Raw genomic sequence first — 22,338 nt, 5'->3', positions numbered from 1 at the left:
AAAAAAAAAAAAAAAAAAAAATCAATCTCTTCATTAAATTTATCTGATAGAATTCCAAATTCCTTCTCTGCATTATCTTGAATTTATTTTAGTTTCCTCAAAATGGCTATTCTGAATTGTCTGTCTGAAAGGTCACATATCTCTTGTTTCTCTAGGATTGGTCTCTGGTGCCTTATTAGGTTTGTTTGGTGAGGTCATGTTTTCCTGGGTGATCTTAACGCTTACAGATGTTTGACAGTGTCTGGGCATTGAAGAATTCGGTATTTATCGTGGTCTTCGCAGTCTGGGCTTGTTTATGCCTGTCCTTCTTTGGAAGGCTTTCCAGGTATTCTAAGGGACTTGGGCCCCAATCCCAATAACTCTGGCTCTTGGGTTGATTCATATAGGTACTGCCTTGGTGACATTGGATAATGTCCAAAAGAATTTCTGGATTATCATGCAAAGATACTTGTTCTTTTCCCTCACTTTCTCCCAAATATATGTAGTCTCTCTGTGCTGGACCTCATGGAACTGGAGGTCGGGGGATACAAAGACTCCTGTGGCCACCACCACTGGGACTGCACTGGTTCAGACCAGAAGCCAGTCCAGCACTAGGTCTCACCCAAGGCCCACTGTAACCACTAACTGGCTACCACCTAAGTTCACTCAAGGCCCTAAGGTTTTAAGATCATCAGAGGGCAAAGCCTACCAGGTTTGTATCCTTCCCTTCAGGACAGTGAGTTCCTCTTGGCCCCAGGTGAGTCCAGAGATGCTGTCTGGGAGCCAAGGATTGAAGTCAAAAACCTTAGAAATTTGCTTGGTGTTCTAATCTACTGCAGCTAAGTTGGCACTCAAACCACAAGACAAGGTCCTTTCCACTCTTTCTTCCCATTTCCACAGGTAGAGGAGCCTCTCCTTGTGGTCACCACAAACAGCGACACACAGGGGTTTTGCCAGGCTACTGTCGACATTACTTAAAGTCCCAGGGCCCTTAAGTCAGCTGGTGATTAATGCTGCCAGGCTTGGCACTCAACCTTCAGAGCAGTGGGCTCCCCTCTGGCCCAGGGCAGGTCCACAAATGCTGACTAAGTGCCTAAACATGGACTGAACTCAGAGTCCCCAAGAGCCTATTTGCTGCTCTACCCTACTGTGACTGAGCTGGTACCTAAGGTGCAAGATGGTGTCCCCTTTACTTTATCCCCTACTTTTCTCAAATAGAAGGAGTGTTTCACTGCAGCCACCACATCTTGGAATGTGCTTGGTCAGACCTGAAGCCAGCATTTCTCAGAGCTCAACACCCACGGCATATTACCTGGGCATTGTTGTTGGTTATTCAGAGCTCAGGGGCTCTTTAGTCAACAGCTGATTAACCCTGCCAGGTCTCTGCTATAATTGGGCAGCACTGAGTTCAATGTAAAGTCCCCCAGTTGCTAGCTGTCTCCCAAGCAGAGATTTTTCCACATGGCCGCTGCCAAGTGAGGAGTGGCCCAAACACTCCCTTAGCTGCCCCAGATGCCTCAGTAGGTTGCATGTCCCCACCCCCACAGCCCACTGGCTCTGAGCCCAGCTCAGCACTAGGACTTGGAATCTTTGTAGACTAGACTGCCCCCTCACATTCACTTAGGGTCCTAGAGCACTCCAAACCACATTCAGGCTTGCCAAAACTGAAGCTCTGACCAGTGACTACCCACTGTCTAGGGCCAGTCCAAATTCTCCCTCTGTGGGCAAATGTGAACTAATACTGCTTGGTTCTACTTTCCGCTGTGACAGCGCACCACTGAGTTCAATGCAAAGCCTCACAATCTTTGTGCTCTCCCTCTCCCAAGTACACAGAATGTCCATGCCACAGGGCTGCTGCCACAGGATAGGGGAGGGGTGACATTGGCAATTCAAGACTGTCTTTCCTGCTCTCTTCAATGTCTCTTTCAGCAATATGAAGTTAAAACTAGGTACTGTGATTGGTCACCTAATTTTTGGTTATTATAATGGTGCTTTTTGTGTGCAGTTAGTTCTCAAAATTTCGTATTTTCCTTGGGGAGGACAAATGATATAGGCTTCTATTCAGCCATCTTGCTCCCATATTCCCTCTGTGTTTTGTTGTTGTTGTTGTTGTTGTTGTTTGCTGTAGAAGGTAAGAGATCTGGTTAGGTTTAGGCTGCAAATTCCAACCGAATATCTGTGAGTTGTGGTTCCAGTGTCAGTTTAATTTTCAGTGTTCATGTGTTATTTGGGTCTGTCCTGCATATACACTACTAATCGCCAGTCTGTGTGTGACTAAGCAATGGTCTAGCCCATAGTTTAGCTCTTAAAGTCTTTCTTTGATTTGCAACTCAGAGATGTGCCCAGTCACAAACCCCTTTACAGGATCTTTCCCTTGAGCTCCGTCCTCTTGGTGATCTCCTGGACAATTTTCTGGCTCTCTGGGGCCCTCCTTCACAGTCCTCTGGCCAGAAGGCTGGGGCATCTGTTTTCCTGTTCTGATGTGACATTCCCCATTGTCTACATATGGGATCAAAAGTAGGGCAGTGATAGAAATAGTAATATTTATACACTCCACACTCTTGAGACCACACAGTTCCTCTGCATTGCTTGGTAAAGGGTACCAAGTAATGCAGAGGAATTTTTAAGAAACAAAGTTGTCTTTAGCATCCTTCTGTCATTTTACTAACACCTGTCTCTCTAGTTTAAGTTATATTAGATACTTCTGAAGTTCTTTCCCACAAAGATAGGCTGTGATTTTAAGTAATTAAAAGTGGTAAGGAGCACCGTACCTGAGGCTCAGGATGCCTTTTTGGGACTCTGTTTTTGTTTGAATCCAACTTACTAATTGGACGACCCTGGGCAGATTACTCAAAGCACTTTGACCTTACTTTGCTGTTAATAGTACCTAACCTACCTCCGGAGGTTGCTGTGAGTTTCAAATTAGATAGTGCATATAAATTACTTAGCACAGTGCCTGGCACATTGAAATAGTAAATACTTAATAAACAGAAGCGGAATTTTTTTAACTTAAGGAAAAAATTTGCTATTCTGGGACAAATTTCAAATTCATTATATCATTATTTGCAAGTATGCTATTTTATGTATTATGTGTTTTTGAATTTTAGCACAAAAGTTCTAAAAGTGCTTTACACAGCCACATAATATATACATATATGCACAAGCACACACATATCTTACTGAATTGATTAATTTGAATTTTGTCAGATCAAATGTATAGAGTCTGAATAGAGTAGGTCTCTATTTTATTTGCATGCACTACATTTCAAAGTATGAATCCTAGTGATCAACATTTATTTTTGTAATTATTGCGTATTTATTATGATTACACTGAATGTGTTTAATTCTTTTTTGAGATGTAGCCCTGGGAATGTTTATTTTTTATTTTGAGGCAATATTCTTTTTAGCAAGGCTTGAATTCCAGAGTGATTTAAAGAAGAAATATAAGCAATACAAAGTTGAACTCTATGCCTCTGCAATACAACTCAGTAATAATAACAATTTGCATTTGAACAGTGCTTTTATAATTTCCAAAGCATCTTCACATAGCCTCTTTTGAAATGTAGTCAAATTGCACATTTTATCCCAATAGTGAAAACTCTAACTACACTTTTAAAACGGACTGAGGTGCCAGGCGCGGTGGCTCACGCCTGTAATCCCGGCACTATGGGAGACCAAGGCGGGCGGACCACGAGGTCAAGAGATCTAGGCCATCCTGGCCAACATGATGAAACCCCGTCTCTACTAAAAATACAAAAAAATAGCTGGGCATGGTGGCATGTGCCTGCAGTCCCAGCTACTTGGGAGGCTGAGGCAGGAGAATCCCTTGAACCCAGGAGGCAGAGGTTGCAGTGAGCTGAGATCTCGCCACTGCACTGCAGCCTGGCGACAGAGCAAGACTCCATCTCAAATTAAAAAAAAAAAAAGTGGACTGAGGCTGGGTGCAGCGGCTCACACTTATAATCACAGCACTTTGGGAGGCTGAGGCAGGAGGATTGCTTGAGGTCAGGAGTTCAGGAGCAGCCTGGGCAACATAATGAGACACTATCTCTACACAAAATTTAAAAATAAGCGAGGCATGGTGATGTAGCTCACTGCAGCCTCTGCCTCTGGGGTTCAAGCGATTCTCCTGCCTCAGCCTCCTGAGTAGCTGGGATTACAGGCATGTGCCACCACACCCAGCTAATTTTGTATTTTTAGTAGAAGTAGGGTTTCTCCATGTTGGTCAGGCTGGTCTCGAACTTCCGATCTCAGGTGATCCACTTGCCTTAGCCTCCCAAAGTGCTGTGATTACAGGCGTGAGCCACTGCGCCCGGTGGGAAAACTGTATTTTTATGCTTAGGTTCTGTGAAGAATGGACAGTCATGCAGGAGTATGATTGGACAAAAGGAGGTTATGATCTAATGTGAATACACTGGGGGGAACTTAGCAAGGCCTGTTTGTTCAGATTCTTCTTGGCTTTTAGTTACAGGGCAGGATCCCTCTGGATTAAGGGTCTTATGACCCAATTTCAAGCAAGGTAGGTCAGACAATTTATGACAATGCTTTAGGGGAGAAAGGTGGGAGAAGATCAGACTGACCTTCTTGCTTCTGTTTTTCTCAATTGCCAAGGTGCCATATTGTGGGCATCATGTTCTGAGCCCTAACAATATGTTTTTCTTCCTGCCTCAAAAACAACAGCCTGATGCCCAACTTTGGCTAGACTCCACTTGCCTATCAAATAAGAGTATATTCACCAGGAATGGTGGCTCACACCTGTAATCTCAGCACTTTGGGAGGCTAAGGCAGGCGGATCACTTGAGGTCAGGAGTTCGAGACCAGCCTTGCCAACGTGGTGAAACTCCACCTCTATTAAAAATACAAAAAAGTTAGCTGGGCATGGTGTCCAGCACCTGTAATTCCAGCTACTAGGGAAGCTGAGGCTCATGAACCCAGGAGGCAGAGGTTGCAGTGAGCAGAGATTGTACCACTGCACTCCAGCCTGAGTGACAGAGTGAGACTCCGTCACACACACGCGAAAAGTATATTCACTTGCCATGTAATGTTCTTTATTCTCAGATCTAGTCTGATCTTTTACTCTACCCCTCCTCAAATCCTGATGCCAGCCCACCTGGACTGTTCTGGATTGTTTTTTGTTCTGTGGGCATAGTCATGCTTCCCCTCAGCTTATGTGGTTTCTTTAGCTAGAAATGTTCTCCCTATCTTCAGCTTACCTGTGGAATCCTACGCACTTTTAAAGATAAAACAACAATTTTTTAATCCTCATGAATCTTGTGAGTCAGAAATACAGACACGTAGCAGGGATGACTTATATCTGCTCTACAATGTCAAGGACTTCAGCTGGTAAGACTTGAATGGCTGGGGTGATTCAATGACTGGAAGCTGGACATATCCAGAGGTATCTTCACTCATTGGAAATTGCCCTGCCGGAAATTTCACTCATATTTGCCACCTGGGCTGGGTTGACTAGCAAGATCTGCTCTGTTGGGCCATTGACAGAAGCATCTACATGTGGACTCTCTTTGTTGCCTCACCTTCCCACAGCTTGGCCTTGAACATTCCAAAAGAAAGTGCTTAAGTGAACAAGTCCTACCCGTTCTTGAAATCCCTTCTTACTTGCATCTCCCTCAATGAAGCCTTTCCTTATTTCCCCATTAACCAGATGCGTTTTCTCTGTTTTGAATTTTCATCATTGTTTCTTTGTGCTCATCTTTAAGCACCGTTCTCCTTCTGCCTCAGTTTTATAGCCATTTTTATATTTATTTTCATACACATCCTATATTCTTGTCTGTCCCCTATGAGCACCTTGAGGGCAAAAATCGGGTTTTACTCCTCCATGTATTATCTGAAGCAATTAACAAGGTAACTTCCTAGTATATTGTACATGTTCAAGAAATATCTGCTGAATCAAAAAGAAAAGAAGAGATAGTTTCCTAATCCTCCATTAGGTATTTTAATTTCTTAAATACCCACGAGAAGAAAAAACGATTTTACTTGACACATACATGTGTTAGGAAATATCATGAGTTATGTCAAACCATAACAATCTTACAAACAGGAATGCCATTTGGCAGTTGGCAGACAGGAATCGGGTAACCACTGTGAAGTGGTTATTTCCAATCAACCATGCATCCAATGCATCCATGGATGGTTTGTGAACCATGGTTAATTTAATATCCACACATGCTTATTAGAAGTATTCAGCCTCTTGCTATAATCAACTTGTTTATATATTTACAAGTAATGACTTTCTGGTTATTTTAATTAAGAAACCCTTCATTCATTAGGATCTGTTGACTAATATAAGCTCTTCCAATGTGGCAAACTAGTATTTATTGCAGTTGTAGAAAGAGCAGGTTGACAAATTGCCACAGACATGCACGAAGAGGTCTTGATTAACCTGTTAGTGGAAGAATTAAATCAGATAAACATTCCAGAGAGCAGTTTTGCAATATATATCAAATGATATTAAATTGTGCATGTCTTTTGACCCAGCAATTGCTTTTCTAAGAATTTATCCTATAATAGTTGCCCAAGTGTATGAATATGGTGTTAATGGGATCATTGGTTATAAAAAGATACATTTAGAAACAACATAAATGTGTACCGATGAAGTACTGGTAAAACAAAGGATGGTACAGCCGTACAATGGGCTACTATATAGCTCTTTTTAAAAAATGAGGAAGATCTATATGAAATGATACTGAAAGATATCCATGATATATTGTTAATCAAAGTAAGTTGCAAGACGGTATGTATATCATGCTCTCATTTGTGGTAAAAACTGAAATACCAACGTGTGTTTATAAATTGTGGAAATTTAACAAGGACCAGATTTGTAGTGTTGCAGGGGAAGAAGAGAAAAAAGAAAGGTAGGAGGGAAGACTGAACTCTATTTAGTAGTTTTCTTTTTCTTTCTTTCCTTCTTTGCTTCTTTTTTTTTTCTCTCTCTCTCTTTTTTTCTTTTGAGATGGGGTCTCATTACATTGCCCGGGCTGGAGGACAGTAGCTATTCACAGCTGTGATCCCATCGTTGATCAGCATGGGAGTTTTGACTGGCTCCATTTCTGACCTGAGTCTTTTCACCTTTTTTTCAGGCAACCTGGTGGTCCCCCACTCCCAAGAGGCCACCATATTGATGCTGAACTTAGTGCAGACTCCCCATTGGCATGCTGCACTACAGCCCAGAACTCCTGGGCTCAAGCAGTCATCCTGCTTATAGGCATGCACTACCACACCTGGCTATTTAGAGGTTTTGACAAACAAAATGTGTTGTCAAGTCTTACTAAAAAATGTAATTCCGATACCAAGGACTCCTCTGTTTTTCCGTCAGTCTGTCTTCCAGTTGGTTAAGCTCAAACTCTTCATTCTGACTGACCTCTTTCTTGGTAGCCAGTTGGGAGCACGTCCCAATCTGTCAGCCGGTCCTGTCATTTCTATCTCCCCATCTCTCTTGGTTTTCTCTTCCTTTCTTTTTATTTCCACTTTCTGTATCGGGCAGTCCAGACCTTTATCACTCCTCACCCCGCACCTGACAGCTATTGCAGTTGCCTTTAAGTGGATCTCCCTGCCCGGAGTTTCTCTTCCCAGCCCACAAACTCTCCCTCTGTCCTAGACAGGATACCAGGAGGGTCCTCTTAATCCCCAGCAGTTCTGTCACAGAAAGCCTTCAGGGCTTACTGTTCTGTGACACACCTCTCAGCTCCTTCAGAGGAAAGTTGGGCAGTCAGACACCCTTCCGACAGCCTGGCCCAGTCTGCAGTTCCAGGACCCCACATGGTGAGAGGCTGACCTTCTCTGGTCATGAGGATCCCCACTTGGAAGGCCCTTTTTGCCTTTCCAGCTCTGAGACCACTACTCATTCCTGAATACCCACCTGCACCCCTATGAGGACCCACTTATTCTTCCAGCAATGCCTTCCTCATGAAACTCCTCCAACTCCTCATTTATACTTTTTATAATCCTTATTTTATTGCCATGTGAGTAAGTCCCTAAGATGTATATGAAAGCCCCCAAGGGTGGGAGTCGTGTCTCTTACAGCAATTGATTCTGTAACCTTAATTTCCTCAGGATTTTTCAGCCTATGGGTACAGGGCCACAGAATCTGTACCTCCATGACTTTTGTCTTCATCTCTTCATCTTCTCCTGTGAAACGCTGCCCTCCTGCAAAGTACCTCTCAAGTTTTGCTGAGAGTCCCCAAGCAGCATCTCACCAGTGGTCATGAATAAGCCCCTGTCAGCTGTCCAGCTCTGCTACCATGTGGCATATACCATTTCTTTCTTCATTTCCTGGTCTTGTCCCCTGCCAGGCACCAATGTCCCCCACTGGGCACCATGGCTGTTTCCACTGTATACCACCGTGTTCACTAGGCACCAACCTCCTGCAGACACCACTACAATTATATTTCTTTGTGCTTGCCACACTGCTGTGAACCTAACAGTCTCTCACAGACATTAGCTGTTGAATGAAGGATGATATTCACTAGGACATGCTTTGATTTGCTTTTCCAGTGGTGGAGATAGGTTGCACTGATCTATCCTCACGCTCTCTCCAGTCACCCTTGGGACAACACAGACATTTGTGAAATGGTTTTTCAGGGAACAGCATACACCATCCTGAGCTGTTGAGCAAAGTAATCCTACCTGCCAGGGTTGCCAGCCCAAATCACTGGGTCTTGCTCTGACATGTTTTGATCCTTATACGGAAACTTCCTATCTTTGGGTCTTCAAAGTTCAAATCCAAGTAGGAGTTGATATCGAATTTCAGGAAAGTTCAAGTCACACCTCAAACAAAGTTGCTTTGTGTCCATCTGCTAAGCCAAAGAGAGAGTTTCCTTATGCAGTTCTCACAAGGGGAGAATTGGGGACGTAAAACAATCAAAGAAATGCTTTCCCTGTAATGAGTGGCACAGGGAAATGCAGTTAGGAATGAATGAACAAATGCACTTAAAGCAAAAGTGTGGAGGAAAGATAGTCAGAAGACACTTTATGAGTGTTTGTTTCTTAGGCCTGGTGCTGAACAATATTATCATTCAAATGGTTCTCAGAGGCTTTGAAGTTAACAGCTCCTGGGAAAGAAAAGTGTTCACACTTGGGGTTTCAATCCACTAGACCCAAGGTCAAGTAAACCTGTTGGTGTGAAAGGCTCACAATAGAGGTTCAAATGGTAGGAAATCTATCTGGGGTTTCTTTCAAAATACCTGAAAGAATATGGAAATACTCTATCCTTATAGAAGGCAAAAAGTAACTCTGCATATTCTTCAATAGTCTTAGTAAAAGAAGTACTTTCAGACCATACAAATTAGGTTAACAACTTCCTATGACATCTTGGCCCCTATACTAGTCATTGATAAGATGTGACATGTAAGAAAAAAGCTGATGAGCTGAAATGCATGACACTTTAGTAATGGACATAACATTAAAAGTTTCTAAAAGGTAGTAGGTGTCAAATTTTCTAAAACTCTACTTTCATATAAACATTTTTGGAATTTCTAGGATATGTTCTATCACAGGGGTCTCACTCAAGAAAAATACCATAAATAATTGTGTCTACACAAAAGAGAAATAGAGAGTGATTATTTGCCTAACAAAAGGATTTTCATCCCCTGTACAGCATGTAATATGAGATCCAACTTACACAAGTGTATTTTCTCATCACTTTTCTTTTTTATGTTTTTAATTTCATGTTATTTTTTGAGACAGGGTCTCACTCTGTCACCCAGGCTGGAGTGAAGTGGTGTGACCACAGCTCACTGCAGCCTCAACCTCCTAGGCTAAAGTGATTCCCCCACCTCAGCCTCCCAAGTAGCTGTGACTACGAGCATGTGCCACCATGCTTGGCTACTTTTAAAATTTTTTTTAGAGACAGGGTCTCATCACGTTGCCCAGGATGGTCTTGAACTCCTGGACTCAAGTGATCCTCCTACCTCGGCCTCTCGAAGTATTGGGATTACAGGTGTGAGCTACCACGCCCTGCTTGTTTTTATTTTTTTAAGTCCCACATCCACAGATTCTTTTTGCATTATAAAAGTAATGCTTAACTTTCAAGAGCACTTGAGATTTGTGTGACAGATTGTGCTGCTTAAGCCTTCACCCCTTCCCATCTACCTCTCAGTTGGTGATGGCAGCACTGTGACCAGGACAGATTTCTCCACCTCTACTTTATACTATTTCATCTTCTTGTTGTTGTTGCTGTTGTTATTGTTGCTGTTTTCAATACACCATGAGCATATGCTTGTTGTAAAACATCAACATGATCTAAAGTCTAACATGGAAGTCTCTCTTTACTCAACATATAATTTTCACAACTTCTCTCCATTAAGTTAAAAGTATTTTAACATTTCACTTTTTAAAAACCCAGTAAGGGAAGGTAGTAATATTTTCAGCCTAGAAAGGTATACCCCAGATCTGACTGTGTCTCAGAATTACCTGAGTATGCTAAAAATAGATTCCAGGACCCACAATCGACCTACTTAATCAGAATCTCTGGGAATAAATGCTAAGTCTCAGAATGTGACACCCCAAAATATGGCACCTTGACATACTGAGTATTGTAAGCTAAAGGAAATTGAGAAAACCACAGAAGCAGAAAGTTCTCTCTGACCTTATCTTTTGAAGATCCTCATGTGACAGGTGTCCTGCCAGAAACAGGAGAAAAGGAATGTTACACAGGGAAGCCAAGAAGAATCTGAACAGACAGGCCTTCCCAAGTTCTCCCAGGTTACTACCATTAAGTCATATCCCCACGACTGTCCATCCCTTTTTTTTTCAGACAGGGTCTCTGTCACCCAGGCTGGAGTGCAGTGGCATGATCTCAGCTCACTGCAGCCTCAACCTCCTGGGCTCAAGGGATCCTCCCGCCTCAGCCCCTGAGTAGCTAAGACTACAGGCATACACTACTATGCCTAGCTAATTTTAGTATTCTTTTGTAGAGATGGGGTCTTGCTACGTTGCCCAGGGTAGTCTTGAACTCCTGGGCTCAAGCAATTTGCCTCTCTTGACCTCCAAAAGTGCTGGGATTCAGGTATGAGCCACCGTGCCCAGCTTAGTCTTCATTTCTGAAGACTACTGGATCATATTAAAACTACCCTTGTACTTTACAATCTATGTTCAATTTCTAGCCCACCACCTGGCAGTATTCTCATAACAGGTGTCAGCTCAAAATTCACACTAACAGGAATATTCAGGAATTCCCATGTCTGCGATTCCATATCCAGCTTCCCTTGGCTCCAGGAAAAAAGAGAAACTCCTCCCTTCCTGCCCATCTAAAGTTAGTTGGCCTGCTTTCCTACTCGAGAGAGATTGACGCTGAAATTCTCCATTTCCTTCTGTGGGAAATCCCATTCCTAATCTCCAGATACCATGACCCAGACACATAATCACCAGAGTGCACAGTTCATTTCCCAAAGGCAGACTTATTTTATCTCAAATGATACCAAGTGAGGCCACCCTTCATCTGTCTAGCCAGCACTAAGCCAGGTGCAGCTCAGTTCCTTATCACAGCCTTTCCTGCAACTTAAGGCACACCTCTCTTGCCACAGATCCATTGCATTTATGTCTATTGGAAGAAAATTCCTGGGCAAAAAGGCACACCCATCTCCCCAAAACAAATCCAAGCTTAAGCCATCTTTAGAAAAAGGAAAATTCTCTAATTCTACAGGAGAATAGTTTGTTTAAACCCAATTTACATCACCAAACAGATTGATTAGCATCTTCCTCCGAAGCAAGTTTCCTCTTGAAAAAAGACTGAGGGCTTTTATGACAAAAGGAGCTTACTGAGGTGGAGTCCCCCCAAAATAAAGCCAGGACTTGCTACCCTTGAAGTATGTCCCTTTCAGCCCCCTTCACACTTATCCTCCTATCTAAAACCTATCCAGCTCAAATTCCTCTTCTTCCGGGAAGCCTTTGCCAATTATCTCAGACCACCAGGATGTCTCCTTCCAATGAATCCCAACAGATAGTATCTATCTTGTTCACCTGGCAATTGCTCATACCTGGCCTTGAGACAATTTTCATATTGTTGCCCTGAACTTTCAGTTCTTTTATCATTTAACTTTGGGAATAAATATGTGTCACCACCATCATTTCATCATGATCTACTTAAGGAGTGTGAACGAGAGCATCTCTTAGGAGGCTTCCTTAGACCATCTCTGAGCCAGTTCTGTATTCCCCTCAGGACTAGCTCTATCTGTGCTTGTCACACAAGAAACCACTGAGTGATTGATAGAAATCATCTAAAATGTCCTGCTGCTCGCAAAAATGTTTGTGAATTTTATAACATTTGTTCAATCCTCACAACATCCCTATGGTGGAAGGCATTGACATTATCTTCTTTACATCGATGAGGAAACAGCAATTCAGAAAGGTTTAACAGAGTCTCTGAGGCCACAGAGCTGGATCACACAGATGCAATTCTGTTTGACTCCAAAGAATGTTCTCTTAACTGTTATTTTGAACTACTTCCCGAGGAGGCGAGGCCGGGCACGACGGCTCACGCCTGTAATCCCAGCCCTTTGGGAGGCTGAGGTGGGTGGATCACCTGCGGTCGGCAGTTCAAGACCAGTCTGACCAACATGGAGAAACCCCATCTCTACTAAAAAAAATTAGCTGGGTGTGGTGGCCCACACCTGTAATCCCAGCTACTTAGAAGGCTGAGGCAGGAGAATCGCTTGAACCCGGGAGGCGCAGGTTGCGGTGAGGTGAGATTGCGTCGTTGCACTCCAGCCTGGGTAACAAGAGCGAAACTCTGTCTCAAAAACAAACAAGCAGACAAACAACAACAACAATGAAAAACCTACTTCCCAAGTCCAAGGAGTTTATTTTCACTAGAGCCTAAGATGAGTGAAAAGATATGTGATTAGTTGGGCGCAGTGGCTCACGCCTGTAATCCCAGCACTTTGGGAGGCCGAGGAGGGCGGATCACCTGAGATCGGGAGTTCAAGACCAGCCTGGCCAACATGGTGAAACCCCGTCTCTACTAAAAATACAAAAAATAGCCAGGAATAGTGGCATACGCCTGCTATCCCAGCTACTTGGGAGGCTGAGGCAGAAGAATCACTTGAACCCGGGAGGTGGAGGTTTCAGTGAGCTGAGATCAGGCCATTGCACTCCAGTCTAGGCAACAAGAGCAAAACTCCGTCTCAAAAAAAAAAAAAAAAAAAAAAAGATATATGGCAAAAATAAGGTCCAGTTTAAGTGAGGAGGGCCTTACATATCAAGCTATGAAATTTGTACTTAATTTGGTAAGTAACAGGGTGCCATTTGAAGGCTCTTGGGCACAGAAATGACAGGATCAGTGTTGGTGTTAGGAAGATTAATCTGACAGCAGGGTATAAGGAGAACGGAGAGAACCTGAAGGGGGGAAATCCTTCAATAGTCCAGATAAAACAGTAACTAGAACTTGAAGGAAGGGGGTGAACCTACAAGAGAGAAGGGGACTGATTATAAAAATATTGAGAAGAAATGTCAACACAATCCTTCCACATAAATTTCTGGAGCCAGAGAAGTAAAGAAAAGGATAATCTCTTAATGTTACACAAAATGAACACACTTAGACTTGCATCCCTTTTCTCCTTTTCTCTTGTCTCTTCTAGTTCTTGCCTCCTTTCTCCCCTTGTGACTGAGCTACAATCACCTTAGATGGGACTCTTCTGTTACGTGTTTTTTTCCTAAAGAACGCAAACATTTAAAAGTTAGAATTGTGATTATTCCAACTTGGAGCAGAGCCACAATATCATGTCTTCAGAGCTGAAATATAGTAAAACATGCCCACTGTTTCTGCCACACACTTCAGCATGAATAAATGCCTAAAAGTGAAATATTGAAATTAAAGATGACTAAGTGTGAACCAAAAACCTCTTTTTTAAGCCGTATGCTATAGAAAATAAGATATTTAATTTATATTCAAGTCAGGAATTTGGACCAAACCTGGAAGTGTAAACAAAAAGAAAATAACTGCATGTATTTTTTTCTTAACAAAGCACTAATCACTAATTTAAAACTATCTACACACCGAAATTAAACTTTTTTTGCAACCTGATGCACACATAAGAATATTTTTCTCCTACTCACTTTCTGACCTTTCCCTTCAGCTATCCTCCAGCTGGATGTTTCTAGAGTTCTCTTGATTACTTTTATATTTATATCTCCAGAAAAATCCATGGTTAGATGCTATTCAGACAATGTTGTATCATGACCCCCCAATAATGAAGGCTCACTATATACCATGTTTTACACATCAAGTGTCTTCTAACAGCTTCAAATATTTGGTCCTTTGAGATTATTAACAATCCAATAATGTATTAAGCACATTGTGGTGGTACTAACACCACCAGAAAGCAATATTACTTTATTAACACAGGGTTGAAGACATGCTTTTCCATTAAGGGAAAAAAACACAGGCATTAAAAAGCACATATATTCTACTTAAATTCTCTGATACTAAGGAATCCAAAGAAATCCCCACCATTCATAATTAGCAAGAGGCCTGGTTCCACAATATGCCTCTCCAATTCTCCCTGTGGTCTTTCCTATTTCTGTAGTAGAATGGTTAGCACCACAAAAAGTGAAATGGGAAGTTTCCTTCATTCTGGAAGCCCTACCAGTACCGTGCCTCTATTTGGTGTGTGTATTATAATCAAATCCATGTGTGAATGTTTATATTTTAAAGATGCTATACTCCAATATGTTCCGAGTTAGGGCTTTTGAAAATACTGTATAGATTCAACACAAAGCTAACTGAAAGGCTAATCTTCCCATTGTTACACTTTAATTAGTGAGACCTGTCATTACAACTTTTTATGATGGAAAGTATCAGGCCTTTTATCTTACTTTTAAGCCCTATTCTGAAAACAGCAGAAAAGGAACTGAAAAGACAAAGGAAACTGCATTTTATGGAACAATAAGGAGAGTCTTTAAAAATCCAGGGAAGTTCACAAACTGCCAATGAAAACTACATGGAGGCAGTGCCACTAAGAAGGGGGCCAGTTTACAATATTAGCAATCAGCTACCTCCCTAATTCTCTCCAGAATCCAAGTGACCAGATTTCATAACAGCAGACTGGAAGGGTGGCTTTTCAACTGCATTCTTGATCTGTAAGAATTTAAAGATGTGTTCCAAAGCTATTAGAAAGGCCTGGGTTTGTCATACCTGTGTTCTATCATCAGGTTGGTGTTAAATGACATTTACTGCAATTTGTTGCAAATTTATTCTATTTATTTCATTATTTGCTTCATTAAAATTGTTCTGACACCTTTAGGAGAAAATCTGATTTCGGAAAACACAAAACTCAGTACTAAAAAGGGTATAACAAATTGGAAGATTTACAGAATTAGCCTAAAATTAAGAACCACACAACTAAAAATGTTACAGGTTGATCTTCATTTATTAGATGAGCTGGATTTAGCAAACTTGACATTTAAGTAAATAATGCACTCAAAAAGTTCTCAGGAAATGGTAACTCTTTTTTTAAGATCTAAAAAAGCCAGAAGCCGAGACAAAAATAGGGTTTTCTTTCTGATTTTATACAATTCTTTTTTGCAAACATTATTTATATAAACATTATTGTACTTTGTCCTCAAGATCGAAAAGGCTTGATATAAATTAACATGCTGTTTGCAGGAAATGTGCATGTTTTGAGAGCACATGGGACAAAAATACAAACACAAAGTTGAGGGTACAGTTGTTGGTTTGGGTAGTAAAAAAATAATTGGTTAGTGTTAAAAATATAAAAACGAAGTCAAGAGTACATTTCCTTTTTGGGAGTGAAAAATAATTGATTGCTGCTGAAATACTTTCCCCTCACTCTTTCGTTATTATGTAACTGGGTAGATTTGGTTGGTTTACTTTGCATCTGACTTGGAGACCAAAGCTTTAAACTGAGATAAGAGAGCTTTTCAAAGCAAAATAGAAAAAGAGCAGGGAGCGGATGGTTCGGAAAAGAGAAGATGCTGCCTTACAAAGGCATTGCCTTACAAATACCAACAGATATGCCAAAAGATTCCCTTTCTTCACTCCCTGCTTGCAGTTACAAACCGGACTCTATGTCAAAACCCAGTTCAAGGCATGCTACAATTATTTTGGGGCTCTCCCCAGTTTTACCCAAACCCCAAGGATATTAAGAAAGAAGGAGAGACAGAAGAAGAGGAGGTGGTCTCTTTTGCTACCTCCACCATTACTGTCCCCATTTCGTCCGGGCATCTGGGGAAGGAGAGAGCCAAGGTGTACCTTGGCATCTGTAGTTGACTCACCAAACACTTTATTGTGATACCATCATCTGACTACCTTGTGAGTTAAAGTCAAAATAGAGAAGAATAAAATAAACTTTCTGTGAGGTCATCCAGGAGTCCTGACTGTCACTGATTCTATGGAAAAATAAATGGTGAGTTTACAATAAGCTAAAATTTAAAAAGGAAATTTTGGAACATAATTCATTATTAGTTGCAACTGCCTGTATTGAAAAGACTCAGCAGAAAGCACTCTATTGCTTACAAAATGCAGATGAACTAAGAATCTCTACCTGCTGCATTCAAGCAGGTATTTTCTTTAATATAAGAATTGGTTTTTCCTTCCAACTTACGTTGTTGTAATATCTGTCTAATAGAAGTATAGGGAAGGTGAAAGAATTATTGTTCTCACTCATTATACAAAAAGCAAGGGCATTATTTTCCGATTCAGGAAGTGCTAGAAATTCTTAAGATAGCACAGTATTTATAATGTTACCGTTTTTAATATGTCATGATCATCGACACAGAAAGCTGTGGAAACCTGAAGGAGGACTTTTGGCATAATGAATGGGAAATACCAGAAATACAAAAAGGCTTGGGTTTTGCATTTAAGTTAAATGTTAAATCAAACAAACACATGCTGAGGAATCTACCCCCTGCTTTGTAGATACGAATTTATCCTCAGATCTACATCTATGTGTCTCTGAATTGTTGGCAGCTCTACATTGGCAAAATTAAGTAAAGAGACTTGAGATGTCCACAGTGGAAAACAAAACACAACAAAACAAAACAACTTTGCCTTAGACAAAAGTGATTTGGGTTTTTTTTAACTAAGCGGGCTATTTTTATATACTGAGTCTTAAAAGACCACGAGTGAACAAGTACATACATTGGTAGGAAAGAGTATCAAGAGTTTTTATTTTTGTCATTCTCTAAAAAACAATTCTAAAACATATATATCTATATCAGATTCACCTGGAACTATTATCGAAAAGGAAGATCCTGCTGGGCACAGTGGCACATGCCTGTAATCCCAGCTACTTGGCAGGCTGAGGCAGGAGGATCGCTCGAGAGGAGGAGTTAAAGTCCAGCCTGGGAGCCGGGCGCGATGGCTCACACCTGTAATCCCAGCACTTTGGGAGGCCTAGGGGGGCGGATCACCCGAGATCAGTAGTTCGAGACCAGCCTGGCCAAGATGGTGAAACCCCGTCTCCACTAAAAATACAAAAATTAGCCAAGCATAGTGGTGGGCGCCTGTAATTCAAGCTACTTGGGAGGCTGAGGCAGGAGAATTGCTTGAACCCTGGGGAGTAGATGGAGATGGCAGTGAGCAGAGATAGTACCACTGCACTCCAGCCTGGGTGAAAGAGCGAGACTCCACCTCAAAAAAAAGTCCAGCCTGGGCAACATAGCAAGGCCCCATCTCAAAAACAAAAATCAATTAATAAAAGGAAGATCCTCATGCCCTGCTACAGAGCCGGGTCTAAGAAATTTTGCTACAAGTCACTACCCATACATCAAGCTAAACTGTGACCATCACAATTCTGAGGAAATATCTAAATAAGCAAAAATAAAATGGCAATTAAAATACATAGTATATTGAATGAAAACTAACTTTGAGTTATTTATGCATTTATTCAACACTCATTTATTGGTGGACATTATGACAAACCAGGCACATAGTCGGTGTGAAATTCACACTTTTTTTTTTTAACACCGAACTATCTGAATAGTTTCCTGACTCTCTACTTTGTTTTGCCCATAGAAATACAGTTGTCTCTACACAATACCAGAACAACCAGTCGACTGAATGAATTAACTAGTTGAAATATACACAACTTCTTCATGATTAATATTCAATGTTTTCTGAAATGACTGAAGTTTTGGATTCAATTAGATATAGCTACCCTCTGAGTTTTAGAATGCCTAATGAAGTCAAAGAGGAATGCAGTGAAAATCTTGCCTGAGAATATTCTCAAAGCTTAAACTAAAGAAGTTCCTGGAATAGTTTTCAGGTTGTGCCATGAATTTAATCATTTAAGAGACAGGGAAAGTCCATGACATCAGAAAAGAAAAATAGGCCTACACACCATGCAAGCTTGAGGCTAAAGTTCAACTTGAGGATCAATGAGGATCTCTGCTTCTTTCATTCTAGACAACACATGTTTAGATCAGACATAAATATTGGAGTCACTCAATATACACTTAGCATGGCAATTGTAATATTTTTCTAGCACTGAAGAAATGGGTTTTATTGTCTGCTTTAGCTCAGGAATCCTCTCTCCTGATTCTACCATAGACTCCAGTTTTGAATGCCAGACTGTGGTTAACATGTACTTTTTTGGGGGTGGGCAGTAGCGGGGGGAACGGAGTTTCACTCTGTTGCCCAGGCTGGAGTGCAGTGGCACAGTCTCAGCTCACTGCAACCTCTGCCTACCAGGTTCAAGCGATTCTCCTGTCTCAGCCTCTCGAGTAGCTGGGATTACAGGCATGCATCACCACACCCAGCTTATTTTGTATTTTTTAGTAGAGACAGGGTTTCACTATGTTGGTCAGGCTGATCTCCAACTCCTGACCTCAGGTGATCCACCCACCTTGGCTTCCCAAAGTGCTGAAATTACAGGCATGAGCCACCGTGCCCTGCCTAACATGTACTTTTAATCTAAACTAATGTATATTTGTGCACACATAGCCGCAGGTCCTTTATCGAACACTATATATGCACCAAATAAGTTTCAATTAGTGCAAGCTACAGAATCAACTCTCTCCCAATCCCAACAAAAAAATGCCAGAGGCCATACATTGAAAGAAATGAATGCAAATTAAAAACAGCTGCACATAGCTGGGCGCAGTGGCTCATGCCTGTAATGCTAGCACTTTGGGAGGCCAAGGAGGGTGGATCACCTAAGGTCAGGGGTTCGAGACCAGCCTGGCCAACATGGTGAAACCCTGTCTCTACTAAAAAATACAAAAATTAGTCTGGCATGGTGGTGCATGCCTGTAATCCCAGCTACCTGGGAGGCTGAAGTAGGAGAATCGCGTGAACCCAGGAGGCGGAGGTTGCAGTGAGTTGAGATTGTGCTACTGTACTATACAGCCTGGGCGATAGAGTGAGACTCCAACTCAAAAACAAAACAAAACAAAACAAAAACTGCACAATTACCTTTCCAATGTGATTTTATTTTATTTTATTTTATTTTATTTTATTTTTTGAGACGGAGTCTTCTCTGTCGCCCAGGCTGGAGTGCAGTGGCGCGATCTCGGCTCACTGCAAGCTCCGCCTCCTGGGTTCACCTCATTCTCCTGCCTCAGCCTCCTGAGTAGCTGGGACTACAGGCGCCCACCACCACGCCCGGCTAATTGTTTGTATTTTTGGTAGAGATGGGGTTTCACCGTGTTAGCCAAGATGGTCTTGATCTCCTGACTTTGTGATCTGCCTGCCTCAGCCTCCCAAAGTGCTGTGATTACAGGCGTAAGCCACCGCACCTAGCCAGTGATTTGATTTTAATTAACCTATTTATACTATATATGGATGCTAAATTTATAACACTTAAAAGAAGTGTTAAAGAAAGAAGTATAGATTTGATAAAATATTTATTGGGTATCAAGATTTGGTATTTATCAATTACAATTTATTTTATTTTCTGATTTAGTGTTTCCCCAATATAAAACTATACTGGTTTATTTATGAATTCAAAGGTATGCCTAGACTTTTCTTTAAAAAAAAAAAAAAAAAATGAGAAGTGAGGGCCGGATGCAGTGGCTCACGCCTTGAATCCCAGCATTTTGGGAGTCCAAGGCAGGAGGAGAGCTTGAGACCAGGTGTTTGAGACCAGCTTGGGCAATACAGCAAGACCCCGTTCTCTACAAAAAATTAGAAATGTAGCTGGGCATAGTGGTACACTCCTGTAGTCCCAGCTGCTTGGAAGGCTGAGGTAGAAGGATCACTTGAACCCAGGAGTTTGAAGCTGCAGTGAGCTATGATCAGGTTGCTGCATTCCAGCCTGGGCAACAGAGCAAGAGCCCATATCTTAAAAAAAAAATTAAAAATAAAAATAAAATAGGGAAGTAGTTATTGTCCTGCATTCTGATTTTGAAGTATTATATTTCAATTATTCACTTAATCAAAGTGATTACACTGTTAATAGCAGTATTTGGGCTTAAATTCAGTGTTAAAATAGCTGTATCACACCATTAGTCAGTATGCAATTACAAGAAATCTAGTGGAGACAGTTGCATGCAATCCAGATATATGCAAACTAGAGATGAAGACTTCCTCAATTTAATGCATATGAGCAAATTATATAGTTAAGTAGGGCTCACTAAAGAATGAATTGTATCCATTTTTACCAGTTGGATCATGTGACTTTTCATTTCAATGTTTCAGAGATGCTTTAAAACTCGGAAGCTTTACAGTGCTGAAAGCGGTGTGAAGTTTCAAGAATCCATACCAAAACCAACCAAACAAAAATATGTCCTTAATGTTATTCCTAAATTAGGACTTTGTTCTCCCCCCAACTCAATTTCTTTCACAACATTGTCTTATCAGAAAGCCTGTGATAATGCTTCCCTGCAGTCTCATCCACAAGATTAAATCTAAAACCTTGGACATAAAGATTGTGTTTCGGTGTTCAATAACATAATATTCAATGGAAGAAGCTTCATTTCTCATTCCTGAGACACCAGCAAATCAGGCTCAAAAATCATGGAAGGCTCAGAAATGATCAAGGAATAGACGCCTGATGGAACAGATGCACAGATGCTGTGCTAGAAGAAAAGACAAATGCTGAAGTGCATAATGATTTTGAAAAGATTTCTTTATCAAACATGTCATTTGTTTGAAGGACCTGAGTTGTTGGCATCAGATGTGGGATATCAGCTTGTTAGCAAAGTGAAACATGATGGCAGCTAGATACTAGCGATTGATGAGTCAATTGAAATCACTGATGCTGCTCAACTGAGCATCTTCATTTAATATGTCATTGGCCAGAAGTTAATGAAACACCTTCTGTTTTTGGTTATCATCACGGCCAATAAGACGTCACATCTCAGAGTAGCTAAATATTTTTTGTAAAGCATAGTGAGGTCTCCAAAGAAATATCAGCTGGCCAACCAATTACATACTCTCTTGGTGCTTCACAAAAAAGATGAGTGTAGTTTTTCTGTGTAAGTTCTGGCTGGGTAACATTAGTGAATCATTTGTAAACAATTCATTTATACTGGATTTACATCAATGCATTGATTTATTTGTACCACAAATAGCCTTCTATGGTTGACTCTGGGACATTACAGAGGGAATTGTTAGCATACTCATTTTGCTTATTTCACCAGTGAAGTTTCTTTCTTTTTTTTTTTTTCTGAGACAGAGTCTTGTTCTGTCGCCCAGGCTGGAGTGCAGTGGCGCGATCTCGGCTCACTGCAAGCTCCGCCTCCTGGGTTCATGCCATTCTCCTGCTTCAGCCTCCTGAGTAGCTGGGACTACAGGCACCCGCCACCTCGCCCGGCTAATTTTTTGTATTTTTAGTAGAGATGGGGTTTCACTGTGTTAGCCAGGATGGTCTCGATCTCCTGACCTCGTGATCCGCCCACCTTGGTCTCCCAAAGTGCTGGGATTACAGGTGTGGGCCACTGCGCCCAGCCTCACCAATGAAGTTTCTGATGACCTGATTTTTTTTTTTTAAAGGACTTTTGGCTGGGAGTGGTGGCTCATGCCTGTAATCCCAGCACTTTGGGAGGCTGAGGCGGGCAGATCACCTGAGGTCGGGAGTTTGAGACCAGCCTGACCAACATGGAGAAACCCTGTATCTACTAAAAATACAAAATTAGCCGGCCATGATGTCGCATGCCTGTAATCCCAGCTACTCAGGAGGCTGAGGCAGGAGAATTGCTTGAACTTGGGAGGAAGAGGTTGCGGTGAGCCGAAATCGCCCTATTGCACCCCAGCCTGAGGAACAAGAGGGAAATTCCATCTCAAAAAATAAAAATAAATGAATAAAAATCTAAAAAGGGCTTTTTTTTTTTTTTTTTTTTTTGAGTCTCGCTCTATCGCCATGCTGGACTGCAGTGGTGCGATCTTGGCTCACTGCAACCTCCACCTCCTGGGTTCAATCGATTCTCCTGCCTCAGCCTCCTGAA

The 22,338-nt window shown here is 41.6% G+C and overlaps 1 pseudogene across 1 annotated transcript in view; it reads right to left on the bottom strand.

The window, feature by feature from the left end:
- The window catches only part of LOC105549774, a 105,021-nt pseudogene extending 97,180 nt beyond the window's left edge, over positions 1-7,841 (bottom strand). Inside the window, exon 1 of the transcript XR_001007606.1 lies at positions 7,660-7,841. The product of XR_001007606.1 is annotated as a zinc finger FYVE domain-containing protein 9-like (transcript). The remainder of the gene's footprint in view (positions 1-7,659) is intronic.
- Positions 7,842-22,338: the final 14,497 nt, after the last annotated feature.

This window comes from Mandrillus leucophaeus, unplaced genomic scaffold (assembly GCF_000951045.1).
Source record: "Mandrillus leucophaeus isolate KB7577 unplaced genomic scaffold, Mleu.le_1.0 Scaffold456, whole genome shotgun sequence".
In the NCBI taxonomy this organism is placed as follows: domain Eukaryota; kingdom Metazoa; phylum Chordata; class Mammalia; order Primates; family Cercopithecidae; genus Mandrillus; species Mandrillus leucophaeus.
Note: the sequence above shows the minus strand (reverse complement) of the source record. Positions and strands in the feature narration are given on the sequence as shown.